Raw genomic sequence first — 21,559 nt, 5'->3', positions numbered from 1 at the left:
ACCTTAACAAACTAAAAGATTTGCTTATCAAAATGTTTCCACAAGAGTACCCTCAGGGGCAAAAAGAGAAAATATTTCTGGGGATTTGACATTATACTTTAAAGCAATTTTAAGTTTTTTCTTAACATTCCTGCCAGTTTTACTTTCATTTCCAAAATATATTCATGTCTGTTTCAATATAAAAAATACATACTCATCCAAATCTTCCTCTAGGAAAAGAAGCTACCTCTAATGCATGTTTCATGGACCTCCTACCAGAAAACAACAGTGCTCTCCAGTTCAAGATACAAGGCTTTAAAGTAATGTCACATTCAGGGATTTTTAATTCATAGATACCCTATTTAAAGTTACAACAGAGTATTACTGACTTGGCTGCATCTTTAAAAAACTATTCAGAAATACTTATATTGAAACTTACATCCTTAATTTTTGATAAAGGCTTTTGTGACAGATTGTTAGTTGTTTTCTACTACGTTCTTCCTTTTGTCCACAGGAATAAAATTTTAGCTGGTCACTTAGCCACCCAGTGAGAGAATACATTCCGAGCCTCCCTTGAAGTTGTTGCTTAGTGTGGACCAATGGTATGTGAGTGGAAATTAATAACAGGCACAACTTCCAGGTCATCTTCAACTTAAAAGACAACTACTCTTGGCCAGGCGTGGTGGCTCACGCCTGTAGTCCCAGCACTTTGGGAGGCCAAGGCGGGTGGATCATGAGGTCAGGAGATCGAGACCATCCTGGCTAACATGGTGAAATCCCGTCTCTACTACAAAAAAAAAAAAAAAAAAAAAAAAAAAAAATTAGCCTGGCGTGGTGGCGGGCGCCTGTAGTCCCAACTTCTCAGGAGGCTGAGGCAGGAGAATGGCGTGAACCTGGAAGGCGGAGCTTGCAGTGAGCTGAGATCGCGCCACTGCACTCCAGCCTGGGCGACGGAGCGAGACTCTGTCTCAAGAGATAAAAAAGGACAACTACTCTAGAACAGGGCTACTTGCTTCCTGCTTCCCACAGGCTAGAAGGCACATGTGAAACTGAGCCCTTTTGACCATGCAAATGTAGGCCAATATACTAGCATTCTGTCAAGCAACAAGATCTGGAATAAATAATCCTACAGAAAAGAGTTGCCTTACCAGCTTGGACGACTGACTTTCAGGCTATTAAGAGAAATAAACTTATTTAAAGTAGGTACTGTATTTGAGGGGCCTCTTACCATATTAGAATACTACTACAGTTTTCAAGATTTAAACAAATGAAAAATTATACTTCACTTTGTAATAACTTTCTTGTTTAGGAATCCCTTAATTACTTTAAGAAAAAATAGTCGGGCCATTGAGAATTAAAGTAAAAACCTGCTTGCTAGGCAAAAGAGGGATTAAATATCAACAGGCAATCCAAAAAAGGCTTAGCTGTAGTATATGACATTATTATAAAGAGATATCTTAACATTTGGGAGGCTGTGGTGGGAGGATCACTTGAGGCCAGGAGTTCTACACCAGCCTAGGCAACACAGTGAGACCTCATATCTATAAAAAATAAATAAGTAAATAAATTAGCTGGGTTGGTGGCATGCACCTGTAGTCCTAGCTACTCAGCAGGCTGAGGTAGGAGGATGGCTTGAGTCCAGGAGCTTGAGGCTGCTGTGAGCTATGACCATGCCACTGCACTCCAGCCTGGGCAACAGAGCAAGATCTTCTCTGGTGGGGGGCGGGGGGGGGGAATGTGTGTAACATATAATTACCACTGGTCTCATTAAACATTTCTTCTTATAATTTTAATATTGCTTTTGTCCTTGTAACAGGTGTTCCAGCAAAGGGAGGTTGATATAGTGCCAATGTTAAATTGTTCAATAAGCTAAGAGTTCTTTCTCTCACCACAATTACCACAAGATCTTGTTTTTTATTCCAATATATACCACCCCAGGAAACAGAATGCTCTGCACAGAAATTATTCAACAAACAATTGTTGAAAGAGCTAAGGCAGAACCACTATAGTAACAGAATACATGCAAAGATGAGTCCTAATTTAGTCATTTTTTAAAGAAAGGACACTTTGCCTAGGCTTTTCAATGTTACTCATTAACACAGCAATCTTCCTGGAGTGTTTAAATATGATCAGATTTAGTGAAATTGAGAAACATCTATTGCACCAGATACACCACACACATAGCACAACAACACAGAAAGTGAGTCATCCGTGTGTGAGAGATGTCTGGAATTCCACGACTCAATGCCTCTCAAATCCCATTAATGTGTTTTATGATTCATATGAACACAGTTTTTCCTCTCTGCAGATCAATTTGAAGAAAAGGGAGAAATAAAACTGGCTAATTTTGAAAGAAAGAATTTATATATCATATTTTACTACAGTTAAACATTGAAAATTAGGTAATAAAATATTTCAGATTTCTTTCAGCAAAATGTATCAAAATTAAAAAGTGACGATCCCCTTAGACACAGTAATTCCATTTTAAGACTTTTTTTTTTAAAAGGCCTACATGTGTCCAGATAAATGATTAAGTATATTTATTGAATCACCATAGGAAGCAAAATGCTAGAAACAACTTAAATGTCTGCTAAATGGTTACCTAAAATTATAAAACACAAACAAACTCTTAATCTTTATTTAACTGACTCACATGATTAACCAATATCCTTGGCTTCCTGAGTAAAATTAATAGATGACTATGGCACATTAAATATTCTGACTGGCAGTTTACCACTAACAAACCCATACAGTTCTGCCCCCATGATGGGGTATGTTTATCAAGGGTAAGCTGTGTTTGTTACCACAACTGAAGAATCAATAAAAGCAAACTACTGAAAAAAGGCAAGTACTATTGAATTGGGTATGGCTGAGATAATTGGAAACACTAAGGCAAACAGTAAACAGTAAAAACAGGGGTTTTGCCCTAAGCTTATTTCTTACGGGTCTAATTTCTCACATCAGCTACAGAAAGTCTAAACGGAAGTTACAGATAATGCACTCTTGAGTATGGTCTGAGCAAGGAAAAGAACACTGAACACCTACCTGTCAGTGGACTCCACATCCAATGAAAAAGCCTTGGCCTAACTTAAAAAAAAAAAAAGGCTGGAAATACAGTCACACTGAAATGCTCAGAGATCACATTTTAGAATTCCCAACTACCATATATCAGATGAGAGGTCTTCTAGTTGTACATCCACACAATGAAATACTGTGCTTCCAGTGTAAAATAAGAAGCAGACCTCAGTGTTCCTTATCAATGGAACAATCTCTAAAGCACAGCATTAAACGAAAAATGCAGGTTCAGAACCATTGTAGTTAAAAGGTTCTACATACACTTAGGCTTGAATATGTATGAAATATCTCTGGAAGAATACTCAAAAAATGAACACAGTAATCTTACCCCTGGGGAAATAAGTTTGTTGACTAGGGTCTGAGTGTGTAAGAGAGTTATTTTTCATTATTTGTAGTCTTCTACAGGTACATGTTTTACAAAGAAAAACAAAACAGAAAAAATTAAAAATAACTTATTCAATCAACTGAGAAGCATCGTAATAAAAATTCTAAAAATAATTTCCCATAACCAGGCATTTTGTAAGTACTAGGTGCTCATTAAAATTTTTTTTCTTAAGTCAGTTTAGTTTAGAAGCCATTACATCTCAATGTATTATTCCAAAATAATCCCAAATAGAATTATTAAATACACACCAGACTGAAGTTTTTGAACTCATTCAATCATATACTTTATATACTTTTTTAAAGTTTTACTTTAAGTTCTGGGATGCATGTGCAGAACGTGCAGGTTTGTTACAAAGGTATACATGTGCCATGGTGGTTTGCTGCACCTATCAACCCATCATCTAGGTTTTAAGCCCTGCACGCATTAAGTATTTGTCCTAAAGCTCTCCCTTCCCTTGCTCCCCCACCCTGTGACAGGCTCTGGTGTGTGATATTCCCCTCCCGGTGTCCATGTGTTCTCATTGTTCATCTCCCACTTATGAGTGAGAACATGCAGTGTTCAGTTTTCTGTTCCTGTGTTAGTTTGCTGAGAATGATGGCTTCCAACTTCAGCCATGTCCCTGCAAAGGACATGAACTCATTCTTTTTTATGGCTGCACAGTATTCCATGGTGTATACATGCCACATTTTCTTTATCCAGTCTGTCATTGTTTCCAAGTCTTTGCTATTGTGAATAGTGCTACAATAAACATACGTGTGCATGTGTCCTTATAGTGGACTGTCAATCATATACCTTTAAGGAAATACATTTTTCTTACAGCTCTTACATAAGTGCTATGAAAGGTATTTTATACATATGATTAGGACTACAAAAAGTGATTGCTTACTCTCCCCAAATAAAAACAAAAAACAGTTTTAGCTCTTACAGCAATTATCTTGAGAGACAGAAGGTGAAATACATTAAAAGTTCTGGCCTAAATAAGACCAATGATTGTTAATTACTCTGGGGTTGGGTCACAGGCATGAGCTGAGACAGTGCATTACTGAAGTGCTACACAGGTAGTCGAAACATGAGAGAATTTCTCTGTGGTGACGGAATGGTTCTGTATCTTGAATGTGCTAGTGGTTACACATGTGCCAAAATGCCGATTCATGCACAAAGCCATCACCACAATTACCACACACCACACACAACCCCTCTCCCCCAAATGAGTGCTTGCAACAACTGCTGAAATCAAATTAAGGTCTGTAGTCTAGTTAGTTGTATTGTGCCAATATCAATTTCCTGGTTTTGACAATGCACTAAAAGTTATCACCACTGAAGGAATCTCACGATGGAAACATCGCGCTGTGCTGTACCATCTGCAATTTCTGGTGTGTCTATAATTTCTTCAAAATAAGTGTTTAAAAAGTATTCAGAAGCACCCTGAATTATTCTTTAGTTTATATATTATGTTACAATGAACCTTAGAAGCAAGCTAAAAAAAAAAAAAAAAAAAACACTAGGAAAGCTTAGATAACAGGAATAAAGGAGGCTGTGAGAAAAAGAATCTATGGTGGGATGCCAAGCTCAGGACAGGCAAAGGGTTAGATCCATGAGGTGACTTAAATTAAATCTGGAACTAAGACTGCATTTGTACATTTTCAGTGGAAGTTTTACCTTAATGCAGATTTCAAGATCAAGCTCTAAGAGGAAACATATAAAGTAGAATAATAGGGAAGTAAAAAGAAAAAAATGACAAAAAGACAAATATTTGTTCAAGGCAAAATACTTAAAAGTGACTCAGAATTCATCCACTTTGGTTGGATTCAGTCACAACCTTTAGAGCAATGATACAGGTCTGTAATTCTGCCCTTGTCCAGGTCTTGAAAATGTTCATGTACACTAGCAATAACTCCTTAGGAAGACTAGTAGTAACAGCAAACAAAACAATTAACACTTACCTAGTGCTTACTTTCTGCTAGGACTGTTTTAAGCACTTACCAAATAGGGTTAAGTATGCAACTGTATCTCCTTATTTTACAGATAAGGAAATCAAAACAGAAAAGTTTAAGAAACTCATTCAAGATCATAGGAAGTGGCAGAATCAGACTCAAGCACAGATAGCTGGACTCTGAGGTGCATGCTGTTAATGTATTATGCTGCCTCTATTTATAATATTCCTCTACCAGCTTGATCACAGTCCACTTAAAACTAATCATTCTCCCTCAAAGCATTCTGTAGTCTGACTTCACTTTTTTCTCGTCAACAGCACAGTTTTCTTTGTATTCTTCTATCCTTTCTCTATTTTTCCCATTTACACCTAATAGTCGCTCTCTTTCTTGCCCCTATCATGATGCTTTTTGCTTCCATTCCTATTGCTATCAGACTAAAACTTCCCTGATAAATATTTACATATCATCAATGCTCAGGTTATGGTCCCCAGAACTCAGGTGGACCTGGCTAGGACTTATCAGATCCACTCTTCTCTTGCGCCTTTATAAAATAAGTTTTGATTATCCTGCTGTCCTCGAGATCTGCACTCAGGGAAGCCTCATGGTGAACCTCAGTCTTAAGCTCTGTAAGATATTGGTGAATACCTACAGCTACTTCAAGCAAGATAATTCTGGCTTACTCTGGTACAGAAGTCATGCTTAGTACTCTTACAGCTATTTGGGAGAATATTCACATTGTGTTTTTAGTTAACGTCATTTTAAAATTTACTATCACCCTTCCAGGATCTTATTCTCAGACCACATCGGAGATCCAACAGGCTTACCTGCCAGCAGATAAGACTTGGAAGCAATTTCACTTTCACTATCTCACTTGCAACTCTGCTCAATCACCTTTACTGGCTGTTGTCACCATCACCAATCACCTCCATTCTGCCTCCTTAACCTCATATTCAAAAACTACTAACCAATAGCTGGAACCATAACAGACACAGAATACATGGCACATTTTCATCTGTACACATTCCCTCTGGCCAGAATGTCTTTCCACTACCCGAATTCCCTCTACTCTTCAAGGCCCAGTTCAGTTTCTATTTCTTTCACAAAGTCTTCAGGACCATGTCAGTCCACTGAGATTTATCCATCCTATTACAACATTATTATCTGTACCATATAAGGTGGCATTCTTGTTAATACTCAGTTTTGGGTTTATGTCATGGCTTCAAAATTTGGTAAAAAGTATCTAGAGAAAACAAACTGTCTATGTCCACATAATACCTGGCTTAAAGTTATGTACCTTATAGGCACTAGAAAGGATTTAACAAATTATGTTAGTGGACAACACTTGCCATGATTCAATGATATGCTAATGTGTTATAGGTTGTAGAAGACTTCCATAGTGATTTTGGGTATGAGAATGAAGCACATTTTAGAACTACCTCTAACAGACAACTGTAAAATAACTGTTAAAACCAGTTCCAAGATGTATGCTATGGTCCTTTTCCTCCAAGGCATACTTTGAAAACCTCTGTGGAACCTTAAAGTTTCAGATTATATGAAAAATCACTAGCATTTATCAGAGCAATGTAACTTTAAGGAAAAATTATAAATAGTACACATTTCTATTATCATCCTCAATAATTACTATTATTGAATACATATATATATTAGAAAGCATTACTAGGTACAGAAATCTAACTTAAACCAGTTTAGGCAAAATTGATTTACAGGAAGGACACTGAAGCAGCTACTGGAATTGAGCACTGAACAACCAAAATTGAGGAAAGGCAGGCATGTGGCTAAGTCATAAGAACAAATGAAATATAACACTTGAAATACTCAGGACTCTGTCTTTTGTCTCTGTTTCTTCTTTGCACATGAGCAGATTTTTCTGCCTTCACAGAACACTTTTTTTCATGGTAGGGAATAAGCCATCACAACACCTGACATTTACTCTTAGAACTTCAGCAGCCCAAGGAGAAGTCTCTTAATTCAATCTCCCAGAAGAATATCTGACTGGCTTAATTTGGTGCTCACCAAATTTGCTCATAAATTTAATGCTTACTTCTATATTAACTGAAAGTAGGGGATGATTAACATGGCAGTTCCTGTAGTAACTATGTATAATGCGGACAGCGTCTTAGAAAAGGAGAGTAAACCTGAAGATTTTTATTATGTGCAACCATTGCATAAAGCACTTAAAACATCTTATTTACTTTGTAAAATTATTGTACAGTTTATAGCATGCAACAAAATGATGAACATTGGATCAGTCTGCTTTGCATTGCTACAAAGGAATATCTGAGGGTGGGTGAATCTACAAAGAAAAGAGGTTTATTTGGCTTATGGTTCTACAGGCTGTGTAAGAAGCATGGTACCAGGCCAGGCACAGCGGCTTGTGCCTGTAATCCCAGCACTGTGGGAAACCCAGGCGGGCGGATCACCTGAGGACAGGAGTTGGAGACCAGCCTGGCCAACATGGTGAAACAACATCTCTACTAAAAATACAAAAATCAGCCAGGCATGGTGGTGGGCACCTGTAATCCCAGCTACTCAGGAGGCTGAGGCAGCAGAATCGCTTGAACCCGGGAGGTGGAGGTTGCAGTGAGCCAAGATCCCGCCACTGCACTCCAGCCTGGGTGACAGATCGAAACTCTCTCTCAAAAAAAAAAAAAAAAAAAAAAAAAGGGATGGCACCAGCATCTGCTTCTGGTGAGGGCCTCAGGAAGCTTACAATGGTGGCAGAAGGCGAAAGGAAAGCAGGGGTGTCACAAGGTGAAAAGAGGTATCGAGAGAGAAGAGTGGGTGCCAAGCTCTTTAAACAACCAGCTGTTGCATGAAGTAGGAGAGCTAGAACTCACATTTACTGCTGGGAAGGCACCAACCCATTTATAAAGGATCTGCCCCCATGATCCAAACACTTCCCATTAGACTCCACCTCCAAGATTGAAGATCACATTTCAACAAGAGATTTGGAGGGGACAAACATCCAAACGATATCATTTATTTTCAAAAGCACTTGAAACATTAAGATAAACCATATTCTGAGCCAAAACCAAACCTTAACACATTAAAATAAATCAAAATCATACAAAGTATGTTCTTTGGCCATAACAAAATTAAATTGGAAATAAATAACAGAAAGATAACCTGACAATTTGAAAAGTGCCAAGTATTTGGGATTCAAAGAATATTTCAGTAGTAAAGTAGAATAAATGTAGAAAACGAATTCTAAATAACTCATGTAAAGAGGAAGGCTCCAAGAACACTAGAAAAATATTTTGAATGGAATGAAAATGAATACAACACATTAAAATTTTGGGGATAAAGTTAAAGCAATAGAGAGCAATTTATGTATTAAATGTTTGTATCAGAAAAGGTGTCACTAATTTAAGCTTTCACTTAAACTAGAAAAAAAAGGGCAAAATAACCGGCAAAAAAAAAAAAAGCAGGATGAAAATGACAAAGATGAAAACAAAACAAAAACAGAATATTAGTGAACTCAAAAGCTGATTCTTTGAAAAGATAAATATAATTAGTAATCTTCTAGTCAGAATGATCAAAGGAAAAAATAATCTGTATCAAAACTAAGAGGGGATTATCAATAAAATCCCCAAAACATAAAAAGATATTGAAGCCAACATTATTATCCTGATACCAAAACCAGACAAAGATATTACGAAAACACAAACAAAAACCAAAACAGAGATGAATATCCCCCATCAACACAGATGTAAATATCTTCAACTAAATATCAGCAAACTACATTCAGCAATATATGAAAAGGGTACTACATCACGACCAACTGGGGTTTATTCTGGGATCACAAGTCTTATTCAACTAGAACCAAATGGAGTAAATTCAACATATTAGCAGACTAATAAAAAGAAAGGTCATATAATCATCACATTTACCAAAACCCAATATCTACTCATGATCTTTATTTATTTATTTTTTTTTTTGAGACAGAGTCTCCCTCGGTTGCCCAGGCTAGAGTGCAGTGGCGCGATCTCGGCTCACTGCAACCTCCACCTTCCAGGTCCAAGCGATTCTCCTGTCTCAGCATCCTGAGTAGCTGGGATTACAGGCGCACACCACCACACACGGCTAGCTTATAATTTTTAAAACTCTTCAGCAAACTTGGGAATTTTCTTAACCCAATAAAGCGTATTTACAAAAATCTACAGCTGACAGGTAATTTAATGGTGAGAGTGAATGCTTTTTTTCTGAGATAGGAATGAGGCCAAAATGTCTACTCTCACCGCTCCTACTCAAGTACTTGTCAGTAAAATAAGGAAAAGCAAAAAAACTTATCAATTGAGAAAAAAGAAAGAAAAGTATATTTAGTCATAGATGGCATATTATTTATAAAGAAAATCCCAAGGAATCTTTAAAAAAAAAAAAAAATCCTAGACTAAGTTTAGAAAAGTTGTTGAATGCAAGGTCAATATACAAAACCAACTATATTTCTTACTAGCAATTAATAAGTGAAAGTTATACTAAAAAAAGGTATCCTTTACAATAGTATCAAAAGATAAAAAGAGAAGGAAAATAAATGCTTAAGTATAAATCTAATAAAAATTTGTAAGATTTGGGCCAGATGCAGTGGCTCACTCCTATAAACCCAGTACTATGGGAGGCTAAGGTGGGCAGATCACCTGAGGTTAAGAATTCAAGACCAGCCTGGCCAACATGGCGAAACCCTGCCTCTACTAAAAATACAAAAATTAGCTGCATGTGGTGGTGTGCACCTGTAATCCCAGCTACTTGAGAGGCTGAGGCAGGAGAATTGCTTGAACCCAGGAGATGGAGGTTGCAGTGAGCCAAGACTGCACTCCTGCCTGGGTAACAGAGTAAGACTCCATGTCAAAAAAGAAAAAAAAATTGCAAGATTTGTATGCTGAAAACTACAAAACACCCCCCAAAAAATCAAACAACACCTAAGTAAATGATGAGAGATGCCATGTACATGAATTGGAAGACTCACTATTGCTAAAATGCCCGTTTTCCTCAATTTGATTTATAGATTCAATGCAATCACAATAAAAATCCTCACGGGATTTCTTGTAGATATTAAAAAGCTAAAATTTATGTCTAGAAATAAACCCACACAAATATGATTGATTTTTGACAAAGGCAAGTCAATGTATAATATTTTCAACAAACGGTCCTGGATAACCACATGACAAAAAACTAACCTCCATCTATACCTAACACCTAAAGCAAATGTTAACTTAAAAGGAATCATAGACCTATTTCCCAAATCTAAAATTATTATACTTAGGAGAAAACCGTGGGTTGCATAAAGAGCTCTTAGATGCAATACCAAAAGCAAAATCCATGAAGTTAATGAATTAAACTTCATCAAAATGAGACTTTACTTGTACTGAGAAAGACACAGTTAAGAGGATAAAAAGACAAAGCATGCATTGGGAGAAAATGCTTGCAAATCACAGATCTGACAGAGAACTTGAATTCAGAATATATAAAGAACTCTTAAAACTCAAAAATAAGAAAACCACCCAACAAAATATGGGCATTTAAATTATGCTGGGACAATGTGGTACCTATTTGGAAAAGAACGAAAACAAAAACCAAACCCAAACCACTACCTCACATTATATGTAAAATTTAACTGCAAATATATTATAAAACTAAATGTAAACAGCAAAATGTTAAAAGCACTCATATATAAATATGGAATATTATCTTTACAACTCAAGTTAGGAAAAGACTTCTGAAACAAGACATCAAAAGCATTAACTATTTTTTAAAAACTGAAAAACAAGGCATAAAAAATTAAGACCTCATGTTTAATGACACGATAAAGAATTTTGAAAAGACAAATTGGAATGGGAGAAGATATCTGTAACACATGGAGGTCAAAAAGGGCTCATATCCAGAATATAAAAAGACTTGCTGCAAATTAGGTAAGAAACAACTCAAAAATAGGCAGGAGATTTATTTATGTATTTATTTATTCTTCAGACAAAGTCTTACTCTGTCACCTAGGCTGGAGTGCAGTGGCATAATCTCAGCTCACTGTAACCTCCACCTCCAGGGTTCAAGCGATTCTCCTGCCTCAGCCTCCCGACTAGCTGGGACTACAGATGCCCACCACCATGTCTGGCTAATTTTTGTATTTTTAGTAGAGATAGTGTTTCACCATGTTGACCAGGCTGGTCTTGAACTCCTGACCTCAAATGACCCACACACCTTGGCCTCCCAAAGTGTTGGGATTACAGGCGTGAACCACCGTGCCCGGCCCAGGAGATTTAACAGGTACTTCATAAAAGAGACTGGCTATATGCATGTCTAATTAACATATAAAATGTGCCTGAAACTGTCATAAAAAAGCAAGCTAAAATAACATACAACTATGTAGGAGGAAAAATCAGTTTTTCCCTTCAACTCACACATCACTCTATACAAAACCAGTACTTGATGTGTGGAGGCTGTTTCCTCATGCAACAAAGCAATTCCCCGGAGGACACCAGCTGGGTGTACTCTAATTCCATTCAATCCTGACACTAACTACCTGAAGACAGCATCAGATCTCAAAGAGAGTGCTCAGTCCCAAAAGACTGCCCCTTACTTCAGATGCCAGTCCCTACTAGTAGATTTTCACCTATACTTCTCACCAACTGGCTACAAATTGAGGTGCCCACTATCTCCTTCTCAGGTTTGATTAGTTTGCTAGAGGACCTCGAATAACTCTGGGAACACTTTATTTATATTTACTGATTTATTAATAACACAAAAAAGGGTACAGACGAACAGCCAGATGAAAGAGACGTATAAGGCACGCCATCTTCCATGGAAGCACGTGCAACTTCCATTCCCTCTCTGGGTGCACCACCCTCCAGAACTGCCACATGTTCAGCTACTGGAAAATCCCTGAACCCCGTCCTTTTGGGCTTCTATAGAGGATTCATTACATAAGCATGATCAAACAAATGGCTACTGGTAGCCAACTCAACATGCAGTCCCTCTTCTTTCTCCAGAGATTGTGGGATGGGGGGTTTGAAAAGTTAAAGCCCTCTAATCATGCGTTGGTCTTTCAGGTGACAAACCCTCATCTTGAAGCTGAGAGGCCTCATAACCATAAAAAAGACACTTATCACCCCAGACATTCCAAGGGTTTTTTAGAAGCTATATGCTAGGAAACTGGACCATGTCCAAATAAACACTTTACCATATCGTACACTACATACTTCGAAAACCAAGAATGTGGTCCAAAGATGTGGACCAGTAAGAATTCTCACACAGTGCTCATGGAAGTTTAAGTTGTTTAATATCACATTATCAAGTAAAGCTGAATATATGTATAGCCAAGTATTTATATTATAGAAATGCATGCTTATGTGTATCAGAAGACATGTTTACAAATAGTTGCATCGTTCAAAATAGAAACAAAATGTGAAACAACCCAATTACACATCAATAGCAGAATGGATAAACTGTGTTGGATGCCTTCAGTGGAATCAGGTAAATTTTTAAAACAAAATAGCGTTGCACAAAAGAACACAGACTCGAAGAATATATACTGTATATCTATTTGATTCAAAATATGCAAAACTAAATTGTATTGCTTAGGGAAGAATAAGTAGGTGGCAAAATTATAAAGAAAACCAAAAGAGACTATTATAGAAATTTACTGGTTACACTGAGGGGTGGGGTGGAAAGTTTTGATCATAAAGTGGTCACCAACAAGAGCACTTCTGAGGTGCTAACGATGTTTTCTGATCCGGGGCGTGGTTACATTTACATATTCATTAAATTGTACATTTGTTTTATATAATTTAAGTTTATTATATTTCCTAATTTTAAAAAGGTTAAAAGGAGGAGGAAAGAGTTGGTTATGAAAGTGTACCCATTCTTCCAACGTATCAATTAAAACACATCTGAATTAAGAGGTAAAATATATCAAAGAATTGACAGAAGAAAGGCTCTGAAATATTTCCAGCCTAAGAACAGTAGTTTCTCTTGTTGATTTAGGAAGTTTTGTTCTCCTGAACTAATGCTCAAAATGAAAAAAAGTCACCTAAAACTGAAAAAACTACTTTATCCTTTATATACTCATGTCCCCTCCCTAAGCACCAATTTGGTTCCACATGGAATCAGGAATAAAAGTAGAAATTTTATTACCAGAGATCTGTGCAACGCAATCTTGGGGTGGGGCGGGGGGGAAGTAATCTAGTTTCTGTGCAAATAAAACCCCAAACCCTCACTGTACATATTTATCTTCCAAACCAATGATGAAACTTTGACCTACAGTATTTGTAACTGTTATTTCTCATATACAGAGACACATGTGTTCTAAATGATGAGTTTATTATTTTTTGAGCTAGTCAAGTGTCAGCTGCCCAAGTACAATTAAGCTAAACAGGCTTCTTTCAATAAACTTGAAACAGAAAGAGTGAAACAAAACACATGTGTACCCGAAATATGGAGAATGGCAGTATTCTCTTATGAAATAATAAGTTTGTTATCATTTGCAGTTTTCTGTTTATGGTCTGTCAGAGCATTGACTTCAGAGGGGCAACCTGGACAGCTGACTACTCCCATCACCAAAACCAAAGTATAAACACACACACACACCCCCTCTCCGCCCTACCCCTCTCAATACCCATACATAATATAATCAAATACCTTTAGATTATAAACTTGCTAAAGTCAGGGGCTATGTCTTGTTTATATTCATTCGCTTTTAACACTTATTAAATAGCTACTATTTATCATACTCTGAGTATAAAAACAGGGAATAAGTCAAACAAGATTCCTATCTCCAGAGTTAGAGCCATTGAACGTGAAACAAGTCAATTAATATGATGACTGTTACAAGGGAGAAGTTCAGAGTGCTATGGACACCTATTAGGCTGATATAATACCAGCTGGGAGACCAGCAAAGCAGTTCCAGAAAAATATACTTATGTATGATATTAATTTTCTATTGCTGCATAACAAATTACTAAAAGTCCAACAGCTTAAAACAAATCATCTTTTAGTTCACAGTTTTAAGGGCAGTAATTCAGGCATGGTGTGACTGGGTTCTCTGCTGAGGGTTACACAAAGCTGAAATCAAGGTGTTGATGGGCTGTGTTCTCACCTGGAGGTCTGACTAAAAGGAAAAAAAAATCTGTTTTTTGGCTCATTCAGGCAATAGTCAGTTCTTTGTCCTTGTAAGACCTCCATTTTCCTTTCCCGGTTGTCAGCCAGAGGTCACCCTCCAGTAGCAGAGAATGTCTGAGTTCTTACCATATGGCTCCCTCCATCTTCAAAGTCAGTAACAGAGAATATCCTTCACATCAAATCCCTCTCATATTTCTAATCTCCTACTCCCTTTGTTCTTAACTCTAGACCCAGATTTAGAGTTCATGTGATTAGGGCAGACCCATCTAGATAACCTCACTTACCTAGAGTGAGCTTTATGCTCTGCCAGATGACATAAACTAATCAGGAATGAGACCTGATATGCTTTGGCTCTGTGTCCCCGCCCAAATCTCATCTTAAATTGTAATAATCCCTACGTGTCAAGGATGGGACTATGTGGAGGTAACTGAATCATGGGGGGCAGTCTCCCCCATGCTATTCTCATGATAATGAGTGAGTCTCAGGAGATCTGATGGTTTTATAAGTATATGGCATTTGCCCTGCTGGCAATCATTCTCTCTCCTGCCGCCCTGTGAAGAGGTGCCTTCTGTCATGATTGCCATGACTGTAAGTTTCCTGAGGCCCCCGCAGCCAAGCAGAACCGTGGGTCAATTAAGCCTCTTTTTTAATAAATTACCCAGTCTTGGGTATTTCTTCATAGCAGTGGGAGAACAAACTAATACAATACCCTATCATGCTTACGATACCAGAAATCATACAGGGGACCATCTTAAAAGTCTGCCTACCATAAACTGCAGCCTGAAGAATAAACATAAGCTTAAGATGAGGCAAAGGAAGAGGAAGAGAATGCAGGTACAACTGATAATCTGATATAAGGAAATAACATTAAAAAGCAGGGAGAAGAAATTATGCATGATTGGACTTGCCTTCACAGGACTCAGCATAGTAACTGGCATATATTACTAGTCAAGTGAATAAACCAACATACCAAGGTTTATCAAATTAAACAAGCAAGTATTTACTAAGCTTACATGCTTATAGCTAGAAGAGAAAAGGTAAGAAATTACTAATGCTAAGCCACTAGATAGAATTGAGAGGTGACACGCCAGGGGAGACAATATGGACAAAAAACTAAAATTGACATAAAGAAAACTGGGTTCTTAAGTGTCTTTGAGATCTTGGAAAGTGACCAAACGGAAGCGACCAAATCAAATAATTCCAAGGGTCTTAGTTTTGCCTCATCTGTAACAGAGCTGATTAACTACTTAATCTTTAAGATCCCTTTCCAGTGCTGACTATCTACAATATGGAAGGCACAGTTCTTGCCCCAGGACAAATTCCCTGCAGGTATTTTACAATCTAGTTATTAATTCATGTTGTAATCTAGACATTGCTCTATAATAATACATAAAAACAGACAGCATCCTACTCTAAGTACTGAACGTATTCCATTCTACAAATTTAGCAGTAATCAGATACTTATAAGGCTTACTTGCTTTTTATAGCATAGTAAAACCCTAAAATTACACATCAATAACAGGTCCTGTAAAGGCCAAAAATGGCAGGCCCACAGCTAACATCACAGTTGACAGTACAAAGTTGAAAGCTTTCTTCTAAGATGAGGGACAAGAATGCTGCCCACCCTCACCACTCCTATCCACCAGAGTGCTGCAAGTCCTAGCCAGAACAATTAGGCAAGAGAAAGAAGTAAAAGGCATCCTAATAAGAAAGAAGGAAATGAAATTGTATTTGCAGACAAGATCTTACACAGAGAAATCCCTAAAGCCACACCAAAAAACGACTGAAACTGACAAATGAATTAAGTTGCAAGATACAAAATCTACATCAAAAAAAAATCACTAGCCTTTGTATATACTAACAACAAACTATCTAAATAGGAAATGAAGAAAACAATCCTATTTATAATAGCAACAACCAAAAAAAGTAAAATATTTAGGTGAAAATTTAACCAAACAGGCAAAAGATCTGTATACTAAAAACTATAAAACATTAATGAAAAAAATTGAAGAAAACACAAATAAATGAGAAGATATACTGCGTTCATGAACTAAAAAATTAGTATTGTTAAAATGTCCATATTACCCAAAGCAATACACAAATTCAGTGCAATCCTTATCAAAATTCCAATGTAATTTTTCACAGAAAATAGAAAAAACAACCCTTAAATTCATATGAAAAAATAAAAGACCACGAATGGCTAAAAACAATAACCAGTGAAAAGAACAAAGCTGGAGGCATCACATCACTGATTTCAAAATATATTATAAAGCTACTGTAATAAAGACAGCACAGTATTGGCATAAAAACAGACAGAGTGACCAATGGAACAGGATAGAAAGCCCAGAAATAAATCCACTCATTTATGGTCACTTGATTTTTGACAAAGGTGCCAAGAACACACAATGTAGAAAGAACAGCCTCTTCAATAAAAGATGTTAGGAAAACTGGATATCCACATGCAGAAGAATGAAACTGCATTCTTATCTCATACCATATACAAAAATCAGCTAAATATACATTAAAGACTTAAATATAAGACCTGAAATTATAAAACTACAAACAAGGGGGGAAGCACCACAACAATGGTCTGGGCAATATTTTTTTGGATATGACTTGAAAGCACAAGCAACAAAAACAAAAACTGGCAAATCGGACTGCATTAAATGAAAAAACTTTTGCACAGAAAAAAAAATCACATATATATATTAGCGAACCATATATTTGAGAAAGAATTTATATTCAAAGTATATAATAAACTCAACTCAAAAGCAAGAAAACAACCTGATTAAAAGAGATAAAGGACCTGTCATGATTAATTTTAGGTGTCCATTTGACTGAATTAAAGGATACTTAGATAGCTGGTATGGCATTATTTCTGTAGAAATCCATGAGGATGTTTCTGGAGGAGACTGGCATGTGAGTCAGTGGACTCAGTGGGGAAGATCTGCCCTCACTGTGGGCAGGCCTGGATGGAACAAAAAGGTGAAGGAAAAAAAATATCACAAACAATAAGTGAGGTGATGGATATATTAGCTTGATTTAATCATCCCACATTGTATACATACACCAAAATATTACATTGTACTCTACAAATATACACAATTATCATTTGTCAATTAAAACTAATATTAATAATAAAAAGTAGAGGTGATGCCATCTATGACTGGACAATTTTAATCATCAAATGCAATCCAACTGTTTGGTAGGCTAATGTTTACAGTTTCTATTCCAAAAATACTGCTGGAATACAAAAGAAAATTACCATTCCACAAAATATGTAATGTGTAAGTCTGAAAACATTCAGTGGAATGTCAGTTGCTTCAATCAATAAAATTCTTAATGCTGTATACAAAGTTTTGTTGTTGTTGTTGTTGCTGTTTTTAATTCCCTGTGAGTTTAGGAGACAGTCTGGAGTGAACAAAGGGGCTGGAATTCTCAGGATAGAGCAAGAGAGGAGAAAGAATTACATGGATATGCTGCTATAAAGACACATGCACACATATGTTTATTGCAGCACTATTCACAATAGCAAAGACTTGGAATCAACCCAAATGTCCATCAGTGACAGATTGGATTAAGAAAATGTGGCACATATACACCATGGAATACTATGCAGCCATCAAAAAGGATGAGTTTGCGTCCTTTGTAGGGACATGGATGCAGCTGGAAACCATCATTCTTAGCAAACTATCACAAGAACAGAAAACCAAACACCGCATGTTCTCACTCATAGGTGGGAACTGAACAATGAGATCACTTGGACTCAGGAAGGGGAACATCACACACAGGGGCCTATCATGGGGAGGGGGGAGGGGGGAGGGATTGCATTGGGAGTTAAACCTGATGTAAATAATGAGTTGATGGGTGCAGCACACCAACATGGCACAAGTATACATATGTAACAAACCTGCACGTTATGCACATGTACCCTACAACTTAAAGTATAATAATAATAAATAAATTAAAAAAAAAAAAAAGAATTACATGGAGAGACTCCCAAGGATCTGCAAAATCTCCCTTTCAGTACTCAACTGAGCACTGAGTGAGAAAGGAGTGTAAGAATACTACCTGAAGCTGGTGAAAGAAACAGCAGTGTTTTTCAACCTTTTTTCCCTTACTACCCTTTTCTGACAGTTTTTCCTAATCGTTTCCCACGAAATTTCAATACCACTGTATTTCTAAGTTATGCACTTTGGCCCTTTAGAGGACCACAAATCATCGGAATATGTAAGATTTTTCATATACATACATACCCACAAAGAATCTATTTTCTCTCAATTAGGAGTGATATCACCTCCAATGAGAACGACGGATCGCAGAGAACAGAGTGTTCTGTTCCAACTAGCCAGTTAGGGAAAACTAGTAATTCCTGCAGCATGGAGTAGAGTACTCAGGAGAAATTTGTTTCAGTAGTAGAGAATAATTAGGCTATTTTAAAATTAAATAAAACACCATTTACATTAGGATAAAAAATTATAAAATACAGATAAATCTTGACAAAAGACATTTATAATGAAATTACAAAATAATGGTGAGAGAAATTAATAAACTTTGTCATATACTTTGCAACATACACAAATATTAAGTCAAAACAGACAGCACATTTAAATGTGCAAACTCTGAAAGAGCCAATCCTTCAAGATGAATCCTGAGTGGCTAAGTGGAACTAAATTTCAAACAAAGTCAAGCAACCATTTGGTAATTAGAGGTTACACACATACTGAGTGTTCAGGGGAAAATGTCATACTCACTAAACTTTGGGACTTTCATAGTTGTCTGTTCCTGTGTATGATACCCGAATCAATCAACAGATCAATCAACAGACTGATCTGCGCCGAACCATCAGAACTCAACAAGTTTCAAACAATCAGAACTAAGTAAGTTTGCATCCCTCATTTGCACAAGCAGATCAGAGTGGGAACCTGGGCGAGAACTTTTGCCATCAAAGACAAACGTTCTCTTGGTTCTCTTAGAACACACCTTTGTTTTGTACAGAAGGCTGCATTTTCCTGGTGTACAAACTGTTAGCTGGCATAAAGCCTCTTTCCTTTTTGAAAGAAAATCCTTTTCAGTGAATTTGTTGATAAATGTGAAACTTAAAACTATAAAACTTCTGGAAGATATGAGCAAAAACAAAATAACAATAGGACAGTTTTTTTTTTTTTAAGATACAACACCAAAACCAAGGTCCATAATATAATAAATTGATAAATGTGGATGTCATCAAAATAAAACTTGAGCTTTTGAAAAACACTCTTAAGAGAATGAAAACACAGCCAAAGATCGCGGACTTGTTTCCAGAACATATAAAAGAACTCTGAAAACTCAAGAGTAAGAAAACAATCCAATTAAAAAACTTGCAAGAACATTTGAAAAGACATTTCACTAAAGATATATGGACTGACAAGATCATGAAAAGATGCTCAACATCATTCATTATTATAGAAATACAAATTTAGACCAAATTGAGATATTACTATTACTAAAATGTTTAAGATTTTAAAAGACCAAATATTTGTGAGAATGTGGAAAATTTAGGATTCTCATATCCTGCTGGTGAGAACGTAAAATAATACAAACAGTTTGGTAAACAGTTGGTCAGTTTCTTAAAAAATTAAGCATGTATATTCAACCATTCCACCACTAGACATTTACACAAGAGAAAAAAAAAGCACCCTCTGTCCTAAAACCATAGGTATGTACATGGTCTTTTCTTATAGCTATTCACAGTAACTAGTGTTGGAGCCCACAACCCTCGATCCCCATCTCAGGTGTATCTACCCAGCTTTCAGCTGGCTTGTATGGAACATGGAGTGAAGGTGGGGGCAGGCATGAGAGAAGAACCAACTCAGCTTTCTCCCAGGAGAGAAATGACACCTCCCTCCAGCTCTGTGTAGCCAGTGCCTCTAGATTCCAGTTTCAAATTTGTAAATTTTCTTCATCAATCTTGAGGTTTCTCCCAAGATCCATAACCAAGTATATGTCCTATGTCACTATGACTAAATGATTACTACGGTGGTCCTGAAACAAAGAAGGTATTATCCACTGGAACCAGCAGTTTCAAAATACAGGTTCAAAATACAGAAATTTGTATTCCACTCAGGTATTTATTTTTAGTAAGCATGTTATATGTGAGTTCTGATTTTCCTTTTTCATTCCCAATGTATTTTAGGAGTCAGTCCATATTAGTCTATAGAGACTTTCTTCATTCTTTATAACTGTATTTCATAGCATAATTTATTTAACTAGCAGAACTTTCCCTCTTAGAGGGCATTTGGGTTATTATTAATCCTGTTCATTGGTAACAAATGGGATCTTTTCATCAAGTTAACAAAAATTCTACTTCAATGGACAAGCAAAAAATTTTAAATTTATTATCTGTTATTAAATATATTATTAACTTCACAGACTACCTTTCCTCTAGGTTCAGTGTTTAAAGCAATTTTAGTGCATATGTTTATATGAATTGGTGGAAGGTAAATACTGGCATTTTCTATAAAGCTCAAGTATCAATACTTGCATACTCAGAAATATGCTGATGATTATTTATACTTACACAGATATTGATAGTTATATGGTATGGCAAAAATATGATAAATTATGTCCTAAATTTCAAACTGAAATAAAGTAACTTTGGTCTGAAAGGTCTCAGCTAGTGCCTCAGCCTATTTTTTAAACACTTTTATTGAGATACAATTGATGTGTACTTCTCTCTCAACAATATGCTTTATTTCTCCAGTTACTATTAAGTTGGACACGGGTTCAAATTCCCATTCTGCTATACTGATTTTGCAGAAGGTTAATTTTTGTGAATTTTAGTAGAAACATTAACCTGTCAACTTTACAAAACTGTTGTACAAGTTAAATTGAGTAGTATAAAATGGCTTATGCCTATGTCTGTCTCAAAAGTAAAGTTCTACAATTAACACCAATTTTAACACTCTTAATAAAAAAATTGTATGTATAGAAAATAATTTTCTTATAAAGAATCAAAGTTTTCCTCTAAAATGTGGTATCATTAATATTTCAGATTAACTTATTTGGGTTCCACTAC

General features: G+C 36.5%; 1 protein-coding gene across 23 annotated transcripts in view; it reads right to left on the bottom strand.

Moving 5' to 3' along the window:
* ANKRD28 (ankyrin repeat domain 28) overlaps positions 1 to 21,559 on the bottom strand; it is a 191,803-nt gene that overhangs the window by 97,567 nt on the left and 72,677 nt on the right. The gene's annotated exons all lie outside the window — the stretch shown is intronic.

Source organism: Macaca fascicularis, chromosome 2 (assembly GCF_037993035.2).
Source record: "Macaca fascicularis isolate 582-1 chromosome 2, T2T-MFA8v1.1".
Classification (NCBI taxonomy): Eukaryota; Metazoa; Chordata; class Mammalia; order Primates; family Cercopithecidae; genus Macaca; species Macaca fascicularis.
The sequence above is the reverse complement of the archived record's forward strand: the minus strand, read 5'-3'. Positions and strand labels throughout refer to the sequence as shown.